Source organism: Balaenoptera ricei, chromosome 3, assembly GCF_028023285.1.
Source record: "Balaenoptera ricei isolate mBalRic1 chromosome 3, mBalRic1.hap2, whole genome shotgun sequence".
Classification (NCBI taxonomy): Eukaryota; Metazoa; Chordata; class Mammalia; order Artiodactyla; family Balaenopteridae; genus Balaenoptera; species Balaenoptera ricei.
Window position 1 is genome coordinate 55164434 of NC_082641.1, and position 14941 is coordinate 55179374.

Sequence of the window (14941 nt, forward strand, 5' to 3'; positions counted from 1 at the left end):
GTTAGGAGAGGAAAAACAAACTTTGCATGCTCTGCCTTGAGCTGTTGCTATTTACTAAGAAGCTGTTCTTTAGCAGTGCTGTGGTTCTATTTTTTTAATTGTCTGTCTTTATTCCATAACAATCCAACCTTCCTGGATCATTCACACATGTTAAAACACTAAATCACGGCCCGCTGCCTGAGGACTGATGCTTCAGAGTGATACTGTAGAGGAGGAGGTAACCCAGTCTCTCTCCAGCGTAGGCTCGATCGTTTTGACCCTTTATCCCCACTCTTCTCTCTTCATTCTCATTTTCCCATTAATCCCCGACTCTGGGGAAAACAAAACCAAACCCGCTTCTTCTTGCAGTTGTCTCTATGGCACCACTACTCACCCAGTTGATCAAGCCAAAACCTTGGGAGCCATTCTTGATTCCTGCCTTTCCCTGATATCCAGTTTATTGACAGGTCGGATTGACTCTAATTCCAAGAAAACTCCACTCTCATGATCTTTACCACCAATGTCACAGTCCAGCAACCATCAGTTCTCCCAGGGACAACAATGATAACCTCTTACCTGGTCTCCCTGCTTCCATGTTTGCCTGCCTGTAGTCTATTCTCCCACAATCTAGAGCCACATTTTTCAAAGCACAAATCAGATGTCACCTAGAATAAAATCTGTCCTCCTCCTCTACTTTGCTCAGACCACCCTAGCCCTCCTTTGAGTCCTTGAACTTGCCAAGCTTGTTTTAGCTTTTGTTCCTTTGCCACAGCTGTTCTCTTGCCTTGGAATGTTGTTCTCCCTGATCCTCACATGGCTGGTTCTTTCTTGTTAGTCAGATCTCAGATTGCCACCTCTCCAGACAGTCCTTCCCTGCCCACCCAGCCAAAAGTAGGATAACTGATTTCATCTGTCTCACAGAAACATATCCAGCCTTTTCCCTGTCCTTTCTTGCTTATTCCTCTTTCCCTTTTTCACCCTTGAAAAGGTCCCTTTCGTCTATATCTTAATTTAGCCTATGGTTTATAATAAACATCACTGAGAACTCCCTAAGTACCACCTGTGTGACTAAATTAGTGGAGTGAACATTGCCTTGGGGATCAAAAGAGATGCCTCCCTCCCCCCTTTTTTCTCTCTTCATCCCTCCTTTCCTCCTTCTCTCCCTTCTTCCTTCCCTCTCTCCCTTCCTCCCTTTCTTTACATCATTAACTCACAGGCTCCCATGATATATCAGAGTCCTATTTCTAATATAAAGGCAGCTATGGTATAAAGACTCAGGCTAAATTCTATTTTCCTCCTATTTATTTGTTTCTGAACCTCAGTTTTCTTATATTTGAAGTGGCAATAAAAAGTATTATTTCACAGGTTGTTGTTGAGTCAGATGGTGAGTGTATCAGTTATTTACTGCCACAATAATGCTGTGTAACAAATTACCTCATAGCTTATTGGCTTAAAAACAGCCATTTATTTTTTTCTCATTCCTCTATGAATGAGCTGGGCAGCTTTGCTGATCTGGCCTGGGCTCACGCACATATCTGCAATCAGCTGTCCACTCTCATGGGGCTAGCTGGTCTGGGATGGGCTTCAGCTGGGGTAACTCATCTCTGTCCCATATGGTCTCCTGTCTCCCAGCAGGCTAGTCTAGGCTTGTGTTTCTGGTGGCAGCAGGGTTCCGAGAGGAATCAGAAACCACATTTCAAGTTTCTGCTTCCATCAAATTTGCTACTATCCCATTGTCCAAAGAAGTCACATGGCCAAGCTCAATGTCAAAGGGCATGCATATAGGGAGGTATGAAAATCCCATGGTTAATAATACAATTAATCCACCACAATGAGATCAAATCATGATGACGTAGAGCCTTCTCCTCTGGGAAGCTTCCCTGACTTCCCTCAGCAGACTTGCACACTCTTTCTGATATGCTTCTAGTGTAGAAATTACTCATGAATATGTATTGAATCCCGAACATTCTCTAGACTGGAGGTGCTGAGGTGCTGTACACCCAGCAGTGAATGTAACAAAGTCCATTGCACTGTAGTGGTGGAGGACAGAGAGTAAATAACTATAAACACGTGAAAATACACATAATTCCACATACTGATATGTGCTTTAAAAGTATTGTTTTGTAGCTCTTTATGAGCATGTCAGTCTCCCCCACTATGCTGGGATCTCCCTGAGGGCAGGGATCAAGTCTCTTCATCTTTGCGTCTCCAGTCCCTAGCACGGTGCCTGGCCCAGGACGTGCTCAATAAATAATGAAATTGCAAGTGGGTAAGAGAGCCCTGCAGAAGGAATCACCCATAGAAGGCATGGTGATGAGAGGTGTGAAGCCAAGAACCTTGCCATGGCAGTAGCTGTTCATTCTCAGGTGCTTATTTCATTTGATTCTTATGTATTCCCATGAGAAGACACAGGACTGAGTTTTCTCCCTGACACTCTTCTCTCTAGAGAAGTTTCCATAGAGACTCTCCTAACATGGATGTCTATTACTCAGCAGTGATTCTGACCAAGGGCTCTGGCATCATTTGCTTCGTTTTGCTTCTCTCCTAATCCAAAGAAACATTTGCTCCTCACTTCTCAGCACTTATATGTCCCATCACAGATGATTGTGGTGGCAAAGTCAGAGAGGACAAGGGCTACAGGGACCTGGGTGCTTGCCTCTTCCATTTGGGATTGTGAAGGCAGAAGTCAATCGCTTTGAGCAGAAAGGCTCCACATTATCCTACCTCTTTCAATGTGAAGAGAGAGAGACTTGGACTACAATTTACAAGTTTTGCTATTAATCATTAGAGTCCCTCTTCAACTGACTTGGTTCTAGACCCTCTGTTTATATGTTATTCAGAGCCTCTTTCTGAAGACTAATATGCCTACCTGAAGACACTGGTTGGCTGAAAAAGTACTGATGTGGCTACCTGACAGGTTTTTAACTGCTCAGCCACTGAAACATCCTTTTAAGGTATTCTCATAGCATGCATCTTGGCAGAAGGCAGAACCTGCCTCCCACTCTAGAAACTGAAGAGTCCAATTCTAGTTTTCTTTCTGCTCACTGGCAGGGGTGATGTGTGCATGAGACCAAGTCCAGCCAAGTGCTTCCACCTGGGGCAGTGGAGCATTCCTCCCTCAGTGATCTGGGTAGCAGGGGTAATAGCACCAGAAGGAAACAGGGTCCTATAAGTAGTATCGAGTGGGGCTATCTGTTTGGGGTCGAATTATGTCCCCCCCCCCCTCATTCTTATGTTGATTATTTTATCCCAAGTATCTCAGAACGTGACCTTGTTTGGAGATAGGGTCTTTGCAGAGGTCATCAAGTTAGCGTGAGGTCATTAGGGTGGGCACTAATCCAAAATGACTGATGTTCTTATAAAAAGGGGCAATTTGGACAGAGAGATATGCAAAGAAGGAAGACAATGTGAAGAGAAATACAGGGAGAATGCCATGTGAACATGAAGAAGGCCATCTATAAGCCAAAGAGAGAGGCCTGGAACAGATCCTTCCCTCACAGCCCTCAGAAGGAACCAGCCCTGCAGACACTTCAATCTTGGCTTTCTAGACTCCAGAACTGTAAGACCATAAATTTCTGTTGTTTAAGCCACCCAGTCTGTGGTCCTTAGTTATGGCAGCCTTAGCAAACCAATACACCATCCTCATCAGAAAATTCCTATAGCACGGTTTTGGCTCTGGTCCTAGCCTCTTTAGATTCTTGGTTCTCCATCTTCCAGGCTTTTCTGAAGCAATTAAATATGTCTTCAAGAAATTTTTTTAAATTAAAACTCAACCAAAGTTTGTTGTTTCCAACCAATACAAATACCATGTACTGAAGAGCTTTCCCTCCATAATGGACTCTGGGTTCATTTTTCTTCCTCTCTCTCAAAAAACAGTTCCTGCTTCTGAGCTCCCTGGTCCAGCCAAGCCTTTGTAGGACTGGCATATCTGCCCTTCCTTTATGGTCAGTGGGCTTTTAACAGATCTATCCCCACTCTTCCCTTCCTTCTGATAACACAAGTGCACTTTTCTTATATGACTCTTCTTAAGGTTGGCTGATTTGTTGACCCTCTTAAAACAAGCAGGATCAGAATACTAGTCAAGTCATACTACAGAGGGAGAGATGCGTCCTCTGAAACATGGCATATTCTGTAAATATCAGTAGGCTATCCCCAGCCACAGCCCCTCAGAGGTACATCCCAATTTTATTCCTGCTCTAAAGTGTGTTATGAGTAAGTACTCTGTTGTCTTTACTTTGGGTTTAGTCACATTAACAGCATAACTTGAACTCTTGGCTTGATAATACACTTTGATACAACATCCAGATTAAATCTACAGTAATAGTGTTCCATTCCTTATAAATATATGACACTGAGACTATGTAACCAGTGGTTGCATGAAACTGCCTTATCTTATCAAAGGTTTGCACAAGGTCAAAATGCTGGTGAATTGAACATTTATTTTCTTGGTTACTCTGATATTTCACAGTTCAAGAGATAAAGGAAAAAAAGAAAAAACACCTAACATAGAAGTATATTATTCAGCCCAGGCACTCTTATTTCAAGTTCAAAGCAGAGAAGAGGGAAAGAGGAAAAGGCCAACAGAGTATGATACCAGTTTTTGCCCCTACTTCTATTTCCTAAGAAAAGAAGCAGGGGATTCACTTTTGTTAGGGAAGAATGATGTGCTTGATATAATGCTGACTACTTCACAAATATCATCCAATTTAGTTCTTGCAACAACTCTCCAAAATCACTACTATCATTGTCATTCTCATTTTATAGATGAGCAAATATGTTTTCATACTGATAATTGGCCAAATCAGTATCAGTATCATATATTACTCTAAAGGATCTTTCTTTCTTTCTTTCTTTCTTTTCTTTCTTTCTTTTTCTTTCTCTTTCTTTCTTTCTTTTCGTTCTTTTTCTTTTTCTTTCTTTCTCTCTCTCTCTCTGTCTCTCTGTCTCTCTCTCTCCCTCTCTCTCTCTCTCCCTCTCTGTCTCTCTGTCTCCCTCTCTTTTTCTTCCTTTCTTTCTTAAGGATACTCTTTCTACTACACATGGAAAGGAGAACATGTTTTCAGCAACCCCTAAGAAAGCCCAGAAGTAATGGTGGTCCCTTTGCTCCAATGGAGTAGCTGGGAATAAACAGCACAGGAAAGTCAAGTTGCTCCTCTGAGAAGTCAACAATGCTGATTGCACCATCACCTCTCATAACTCTCTTCTTTCAACTCATCCCTGACAACATGGGTAGACCCATTGTCCAAGGGTCCTGCCTGTTCAACATCTAGGATTTGATTTGTTGTGTCCATTTTGAGTGTCCAGGCATTTTGTTTCTTTTCTACTCTCCTTCTCTCTGACTACCTCTTCTGTAGTTTATAGTGGAGAGTTTGGTGTATATATATTCTATAGTTATTGATGGTTATGGCTCCTTGTTCTCCCTGGAGAAAAAGATAGTATGGATGGCACGTAGGGCAAATAGTTATTTTCTTTCTTTCACCTTTATTCCCTCACACTAATAATGATCTAACGGAGTGATCTTGGACAAGTCAATTAACCTCTTGAAACCTTGGTGATTTCATTTTTAGAGTAGAGATGAAGGTACCTTGTGTGTCTGATGACATGGGCATGACCCAGACCATCTCTTGAGCCTCTCCTTTTTCCATACCAGGAACTATTGGTCGTAGCAAGTACACTCTCTCTCTCTTATGACATGAATAATTAATTGCTATTCCAATTACATGCCTTAAATAGGGACATCTTATAGTGAGCATTCTTCTGATTGGCAGTTATAATTGTTAAATAGCACCAACCTTGGGGCGGTAGGGATCAGACATCCCTGAATGCAGGTTCACTCTGCACATGTCACTGGTCACAGTCACCCAAATGCTGTATTTTAAAATTAGTTTCTCAAATCTTTTTAATTTCTAAATTACATAGGGAAAAGGTTTTGCTTTATAGCACCATTAACACCAGGGCACAAAGCACACTTTGGCCTAGAAGGGAAGGGCAAAGTCATTTGGGAAGTGAAGTTTGACCTGCTCTCATTCATTTTTTATCAAGCTCCTCTATATTGGAAATTCCAAAACCATCATGGGATATTCTCTAGGAAATATTCATGGTTGAGATATTTGAACTTACTGTTGATACATGAAACAGAAGTTATACTTGGCTTCTCTATTGCTGGAGTACAGTAATAGTCCTCCCACTGGGGGCACTTGTTTGGAGCATGGATTTGAGACTGTGAACCTGAAAGGAGTCTCTGGTGGATGTGAGAGGCTGCTGCATCTTGGTGAATGCTGTAAGTTCCCATAGTGCAGGCTGAAGACTTTTACTTCCTTTCTTTCCATGGAAAAGAGGAGGTGGAGTCAAATGACAGATGAATACTTCTCTATGTAGCAAGGGGAATAATCTACTGCTACAATTAAAGCTCTTTTATTAGACCTTCTTTCCTTTTGGAAAAATAGAGGAGCTCTAGGTCTTGCATGGAGATGAAAACCAAAAATATAAGCCTCCAGTGATGCCAAGTTTCCTAGTGAGAAGCTGTTAGTCGCTCTTAAAGAAGATTATGGTAGTGATAGTAGTAGGATTACCGATAACCACAGCAATAATATATACTTAACATGAGTGAGGCATGTATTATGGTCCACGAATCTTTAAGTGTTTTATGTGTATTAACTCATATCATTCTCACAATAACCATATCAGTTAGATGCAATTATTATCTACATTTAACAACTCTGAAAAGTGATGCACAGAGACCTTCCCCAAGGTCACACAAATCCCGGTAGAATCAGGATTTGAACCCAGGAAGCCTGGTCTGAAGCCCACATGTTTTAACTACTACACAGAAGACCAATGGTCTCCACCTCCCCCGGGATCTCCACAGTGCCATCTCTGAGCCGCCACTCTCAGTGGTAGCTCTGAAGGTAATTCCTGCCAGGCTTACTGACCTCGCTGCTGGTGGCTCCTCCCCTTGGACACAGTCCTGTACCAGGGACCACACTCAGCAGGTGCTCCACTGGGGAAGTTTCTGTCATTGGAAGTGGCTTCATCACTACTTCTTGTCATGGTTGCTGCCAATGAATGATGGTTTGGGGCACCCACTCCTGCCAACATCATTTTTAGGGCCCTCTTTGTGTCTGCTGCTCCTACAACAATATCCAGCTGCCTCAGTCCTTGTTAGCAGCACCTCTAAACTGTAGCTTACTGAAGCTTCAATGCCACACAGCTCTTTCAAGGAACTTATCTGAGTAGTACAATAGCTTAAATATGGCATCAAGAAAGCAAGTTTACTTACCCCTCCATCTCCCTTTTTTTCTTTGAGGCATAGCACTGGTCCACTTGGTTTATCAGATGCAATAATTAGACCTGTATATTATACTTGTATAGCTGTGTGTCTATTACTTTCGAATTTACTAAGTTCTTTTTAAAATTCATGATCTCATCTAATCTTTACACTGGCCCTGTGAGTGAGACTATCATGTGCTCCATTTTAGAGATGAGAAAGTTGAGGCTCAGAAAGCTTTCATGCCTTTCCTAAGATTTTATACTAAAGCCAGGAGTAAATCTAATCTTAGAGTGTTAACTTCACCACACCATTACCAAGGCTATTATCAGTCTTTTAACTCTTTAACTTTATGGGCAAAATAGTATCTTGTTGTTTTAATTTATTCTACTTTGATTATCTCTGAGGTTCTTTTGTACTTCTTTCTTGCCAATTGCCTATGCCAATTTTTTTTTTCTTTTGGAGGGCTATCTTTTCTGAATTGACTAATAAGAATTCTTGCTATCAGGGAGATATTGATTCTTTATCATGTTTGTCCTGTGCCTTTAACTTTTATATTTTTAGGATGTACAGAAATATAAAATTGTTAGGTTGTCAAATTTATCCACCTATTTCTTCATAGTTTCTGTCTTGGAAAAGGCTTCTCAATCCAAAATCATATACATGTTTTTTCTACTTAGTTTGTAGTTTTACTTTTCTATTTAATTTTTTAGTCCATATGGAATGCATTTAAGTATATAATGTGAGTTAAGGGTTCAACTTGACATTTTTCAAATGAACAAATAGTGATCCCAGCACTATTTATTAAATACTGTGTTTCTCCTACTGATTTGACCTTCATCACATATTAAGCACAGCATCTAATGCCTTGTCACCTGTTCCTCTCTAGATAGAAGAGCCATGATTCTGGGCCCTAAATCAGACTGCACGGACTGAAAAAAGATACTTCCTTCAATTATAAATGTGGTGTGTGTGTGCGTGTGTGTGTGTGTGTGTGTGTGTGTGTGTGTATTTCAGGACTGGTTCTCAGTATCCTATGGTTCTCCAAACTAGAGAGACATTTTCTACCTGTGACTTGTGTTAGCGAATACCTAGAATCTGAGGTTGATTTAGTGGCTGTTCCCATTCAGAGAACTCTTCCTTATTTAAGAAAAGTTTTGCTCCATTTAACACAGGGTTTTGTGGAGAAGATTTTATAACTCTCATTTCCTTTTAAGGTTGCAAGTCATGAGAAAATGTGGAAATACATGAGAGCTCAAGACCTAAGCTACTGCATGTATAGAAACAGAACATCAGTCTGGGGAGTCAGAGACCAAACGTACTGGTCTTTTAAATCCCTGTGAAATACCCTTGTTTGTGCTATTTATGGTCTGTTCAAGCACTGAAAATCACAAAATGTCACCCCTGAAATGGATCGTAGAATCTTCTAGTCCATCCTCCTTGTTTTCACAGATGTGGAACAGATGTGGAAACTGAGACCCAGAGAGCTTACATGACCTGCTCAATAGGTCAGAACATGGGTTAAAAGAGGGGGTCTCAATGCATTACACTCTGCCCCCACCCCTTTACTTAACAGCTCAGAGTTAATTAAATCAAGCAATTCAACTGACCAAAATTGTATTGACATCCAAAACTCAAGTCAGGACATAGGCTGAAAGTTCTTAAAATTTCAAGAACTGTTCAAATTTGAACAGTTCTTCAAATTAATCCATTTAAATACATCTTGGATTGAGAAAATATATACTGTAAATATATTGCGTCCTGTGCAGGACGCAATTATTCTGCTGCCTCTTCTACCCAGCTGTGGTTCTAGGTCCCAGAATTCAGGCAGGAGTAAGGCAAAGTGAAGTGGGTTAAAGCAAAAAGGACCAGGGCATGCTTATGGATGCATAGTCCAACCCATCTAACCAGGACCTCAGACAAGCTAGACTCAAAGTCCTCGTCTGGCACACACCGTAGTCACCTTCGAGAAGGAAGGCAATGATGACTTCATTCACTCAGACAGAAAAGGGGACCAATGGGACTTGTAGTGCACAGAATTGGATGAATTTGAATGCTTGGTTCATGTACTCTTCCATGTTGGTTCTTGAATGATCTACTTTTATGTGTCTAGCTAATTCTTTAAGCAGTATTCTTAACAAGGTGGTAAGTACCCAGAACTGGTCGTTCAAAACAAAATCTCAGACGCTAATCTACACAAGGACACTCCCCTCACCCTCAGTCACTGTCATCCAAAGTGCTGTGCTTCTCAAGGCCTTGAGTTTCTTTTGATAGTTTTACTGCATGTACTGTATTCATGAAAATATTTTTTAAATTTTAGTTATTTTTAACATTATAAAAATGGTATTCTCTGATGACTGAGATTTTCTTCAAAATAATAAAGGAGGAAAAAAATAATAATAATAATAAAGGAGGGCCGAAGCATATAGATGACGCAAGATCAGCCAAGATGGAAGCTGAGTGGTGGGTACATAGAGAAAATTATAGTATTTAAAATTCTCCATATAAAAATTTCTCAAGTTATCAGGCTATATATAATACTTTGGGACTTTTTTAAACTAAGTATTTTATTGTTAAGAATCATTCATATTGTTACTTATTTTGATTTCTGTATGATGTTCCCGATTGTAAGTAGATCACAGTGTATTTGAAGTATTTTTGAATACAAGAATTGAAGCAAAAGATTTTAATTCACCTAAAAATCCAAAGCAAAAAATATTTTCCTTTTTCCCCCCGACTTTAGTTACCCTGATTTTTTCCACTCTTCTCCCCAGTTCTGTCCCCTCCCTCCCAGATCTCCTCTACCACCTCTCAGTGTTCCATGAAGTGGATCCAGCTCACAGTGATCTCTGATCAGAACCTTGATGTTTCAACTTGACTCCAATTGGATTGGTTCTTAGTTACCATACAGAGCTTGGCTTCTTGGAGGTGTTACCTCCAGGTACCTTCTGCCTTCCCTGCCTCAGGCAGTGGAGGACCCAGAAGAGCTCTAAGGGAGGGTTGGGAGGGTGTTCTCAAATCTCTGCAGTAGCATTGACCCTTCTGCTACAAATAGCCTCACTCTTCCAAGACCCACCTCTGAGGGCTCCCTTCCCAGGAGCTGGGCCCCAGTCGGACCTAAACTTTCAGTCTTTCATGCAAAGACCGGTCTAAAGAAAATCCAGAGAAAACAGAATATGTCTCTCTCTCTCTTTTGCCCTACTCAATGACTTTTCCATCCTTTTAAATATTCATCCACGGAACATAGAACACCACTTTCAAATGCGCTTCTAGGCTGCCCTCAGATTGGCTCGCATAGAGACTTAGCAACAACCTTCTTTCCAGGGCATCACGCTTGTTGCATGTGACCCAAAATGCTAATCATTTCCTTCATTCACCAAATATTTATTGGCTGCCTATTATGTGCCAGGCACCACAACAGGCTTTGCGTGTACAGTGGCAAAGAGGATGCAGTCTCTGCTCCAAGATCTCCCCATTCGGTAGGGGACACAGAGAAGTACATGAGCAAATGTAACAGAGGCACTTGCCAAGTCAGGGCAACATTATGACCTCCATGGGCCCTAATACTTTTGTCTTCATTGGACCCTTCCCCTATAAAAATATTAAAATTATATGCAAAAGTTCTATGCTAATATTACATATTAAAACATTTCTTCTAATTTTAAAAGAACATTTTTATGGGCTTCCCTGGTGGCGCAGTGGTTAAGAATCGCCTGCCATTGCAGGGGACACGGGTTCGAGCCCTGGTCTGGGAAGATCCCACATGCCGCGGAGCAACTAAGCCCGTGCGCCGCAACTACTAGAGAGCTCTAGAGCCCGTGCTCTGCAACAAGAGAAGCCACTGCAATGAGAAGCCCGCGCACCGCAGTGAAGAGTAGCCCCCGCTTGCTGCAACTAGAGAAAGCCCGGGAGTAGCAACAAAGACCCAACACAGCCGAAAATAAATAAAAATAAAATAAATAAATTTATTAAATAAATAAATAATAAAAGAACATTTTTTAAAAATTTTATTTATTTATGGCTGTGTTGGGTCTTCGTTTCTGTGCGAGGGCTTTCTCTAGTTGCGGCGAGCGGGGGCCACTCTTCATCGCGGTGTGCAGGCCTCTCACTATCGCGGCCTCTCTTGTTGCAGGGCACAGGCTCCAGACGCGCAGGCTCAGTAATTGTGGCTCACGGGCCTAGCTGCTCTGCGGCATGTGGGATCTTCCCAGGCCAGGGCTCGAACCCGTGTCCCCCGCATTGGCAGGCAGACTCTCAACCACTGTGCCATCAGGGAAGCCCCCTAAAAGAACATTTTTATGAGCTCTTAAAAGTATCATGAGTCCTAGACTATCTATCTACTGTGCTTAATGGGAGACATTGGCCTTGCCTGCCATATATATCATCTCTATTTTAGGATAACTCAGCCCCACCTCTTTATTCCTTCTATCCCTTTCTGAGAACAAGGATCTCCCATATGATGGTAATCCTACATTTGGTTTCCATCCACTGAAACTTTATATATTTGCAAAGAGTAGCGATGAAATCACATTCAAATGAATTTTTTTTTAATTTATTTTATTTTTTATTTATTTTATTTATTTGGTTGTACCAGGTCTTAGTTGCAACAGGCAGACTCCTTAGTTGCAGCACATGGGCTCCTTAGTTGTGGCATGCGAACTCTTAGTTGTGGCATGCATGTGGGATCTAGTTCCCTGAGCAGGGATCAGGGAACCTGGGCCCCCTGCACTGGGAGCATGGAGTCTTAACCACTGTGCCACCAGGGAAGTCCCTGAATGTCTTTTTAATTTATCATGATGGCAGCCACTTATATGTCTATCAAACAGTAACAATAGCTAAAGTGTGTTGACTCCTAAGTATGTGACACTAGCCCATACTAAACAATAGCTAAAGTGTGTTGACTCCTAAGTATGTGACACTAGCCCATACTAAACAATAGCTAAAGTGTGTTGACTCCTAAGTATGTGACACTAGTCCACATTTTGCAGAAATGAAGAAACGGAAGCACTCAGAAGTGAAATAACTTGTTCGGGGCCATATGACCAGTAAGAGGCGTAGCCAAGATTCAAACCTGTAAGGCTCCAGGGCCTTAACCACTATGTTAGTTGACCTAGGACACAACTGTATGAGACATATCATCCAGGCTATTTTCTACCCAATTTCTCATCCTTTACAAAACTGCAGACTGCCAGGAGCCCACAGTGCACAGGCTGGGAACCTATACTTAGGGCAAAAGTTCTAACTCTTTTTATAGCATTAAGCTGCCACTGGGACTCATTTACTACCTGAAATGTTTCTGTTTCAGGGAGCCTATTATGAAAATACAGGAGCCATGCTTCCCCCCGTGGGCCCTAGAGCTCTCTCCTGTAGCTGTCCACGGGCTAACTGAATGAGAAGCTGTGATTCCCTCCTTCCCAGTCCTCTGTACCTGCTAAAATAATTTAAAATATTTAAGTCCCCTGAACCTTTGTCCATATTCTTGAGCACTGAATTACAACAAATACTCCCCTGGGTTGTGTCCTCACCAACAATGTAGATTCACAGAAAAGGAATTTAGGTAAAAAAGATGATGTCTTAAATTCTAGGCCCACAGTGCCAGAACAATCCTTGTTTGCCAAGTAGAAATTTATGTAATCATAAGACTAAAGACACTTCTTATTTCCAAAATGTTACTGCAACCAGCATAATAGTTCTCCCTAAGTAGGTGCCAAAAGACTTTTTCCTGAGTCCTCCGAAGTGTTTTAAGTTGATAGAAAATTATCTTCTTGAAATTATACAGTCAGCTCCAGAACTATAGCTGTACAGCATGGGAAAGGAAGACAGGAAGGAAACATTTCAACTGAGATGTACATCATGGAGGAAGAAAAGACATAACATCCTGACACATATACACCATTTTCTGGTCCAGAAATATTATTTCCTTAACAAGAACTTCATTAGAGTATCAAAAGCAATGATAAAAAAATTATGATTTTTTTTTTCTGTCTGGAGGGACAAAGCTTGAAAGTTTGTCATATTTTTCATTCATACAGCTTAGGGCCAACAAACACGCTGTGACTGGATAATATCATGAACAATGAATGGAGGAAAATATGTGAAAGATGACCCAGAATAGTCCCTCCACAGTAGCATCTGGGTAACCAGTAACAAGCTGACAGATAAAAGATCATGTGACCATCTCATACAACATGGTCTCCTTTCTTTAAAAGACCCAAAAAGTTATGTGTTTTTTATTTTTATTTTATTTTTTTAATAAATGTATTTATTTATTTATTTATTTATTTATTTATTTATTTTGGCTGTGTTGGGTCTTCGTTGCTGCTTGTGGGCTTTCTCTAGTTGCGGTGAGCAGGAGCTACTCTTCATTGCAGTGCTCAGGCTTCCCATTGCGGTGGCTTCTCTTGTTGCGGAGCACGGGCTCTAGGCTCACGGGCTTCAGTAGTTGTGGCACGTGGGCTCAGAAGTTGTGACTCGCGGGCTCTAGAGTGTAGGCTCAGTAGCTGTGACACATGGGCTTAGTTGCTCCGCGGCATGTGGGACCTTCCCGGACCAGGGATAGAACCAACGTCCCCTGCATTGGCAGGCGGATTCTTAACCACTGCGCCACCAGGGAAGTCCCAAAAAGTTATGTGTTTTTTAAACTAAGTTTAAATTCCATGGAAGTCTATCCCTAAGTCACTGGACTCTGGATAAAGAAGTGTCTGATCACTTAGTCTGAGGTCCTGGGATGGCATTCCAGGCTCGGGCAGTCTTCGGTCAGGGCACGTGGATAAGTGGATTTTCGCCTTTCAACACATAACTGTAACCTGATGCACTGTCTGAGTTTATTTTCAATCACATACACAAGGGCTTACTGTGTATAATAAGCTGTCCTCCAAACCCATTTCCAGGAAAAGATTCTCTGTGTGTGTCGCCCTGCATCACTTCCTGGGCTACACAGTGACTATGAGGACGTCAGGACCCAGGGCCAAGTGTCAAGCGCCAATAATGGGGCAGGTGTGGGGGGGTGACATTTCCGGTCCTTGTTACTGTCTGTTTTAGTGTCCCGTCCAGTCTGGTCTCAGATGCATCTCAGATGCATTACTCAGAATTTTCAGGCTTACTTCTACTTTCTCACCTGGAATGAAAACCAACACACATTTCACTGAGCCATCCTTACTTGTTAGAAAAGGAGGGAAGAAGAGAAAATTCTGTCTCACAGGTCAGGTTTCTATCTCAAGGTGGGAAAACTTGGTAATTTATACTTAAAAGTAAACAAGCTACACCCACATTCAGCTTATGTGGTGTGTAAACATAAAATGGGCGATTCTCATTTTATTCCTGGTTCTGTGTTCACATTCTGAGTCAACTCTTATCTTTATTTTGAAGCAAATGAAGGCAGGCCCCCAATTCCACCTGAGACCCTGTAATTCCACTGGGCTTTTCAGAAGCATTAGGGTCAACACAGGGACATGAATTTGAACAAACTCTAGCTATATGACTCCAACTAAAATGTGAGGCAGAGAACAGCTCTGAGATTCATGGATGTCAATTTACTTTGAGGAGAAGCTGGATAAAACTTTGAGTTTGGTCTCAAAATAGCCTGGACAATTTTAGTTTTCTGACAGCATTTGGTGGCAAGCCTGTTAAAGAACACCATCTTGAAATTTCCCATTTGTGCGCTGTAGATAGCAGATCATCTGGACACACCCAGAG

At 41.6% G+C, this 14941-nt stretch overlaps 1 long non-coding RNA gene across 3 annotated transcripts in view; it reads right to left on the reverse strand.

Annotated features, from left to right (window-relative positions):
• LOC132363646 (uncharacterized) overlaps positions 1-14941 on the reverse strand; it is a 532506-nt gene that overhangs the window by 8547 nt on the left and 509018 nt on the right. For 2 of the 3 annotated variants that reach the window (XR_009502629.1, XR_009502628.1), the window contains exon 7: positions 13878-14363. The exons of the other annotated variant lie outside the window; for it this stretch is intronic. This is a non-coding gene — a long non-coding RNA (uncharacterized LOC132363646). Of the gene's footprint in view, positions 1-13877; positions 14364-14941 lie in introns of those variants that run through there. 3 annotated transcript variants of the gene reach the window in all.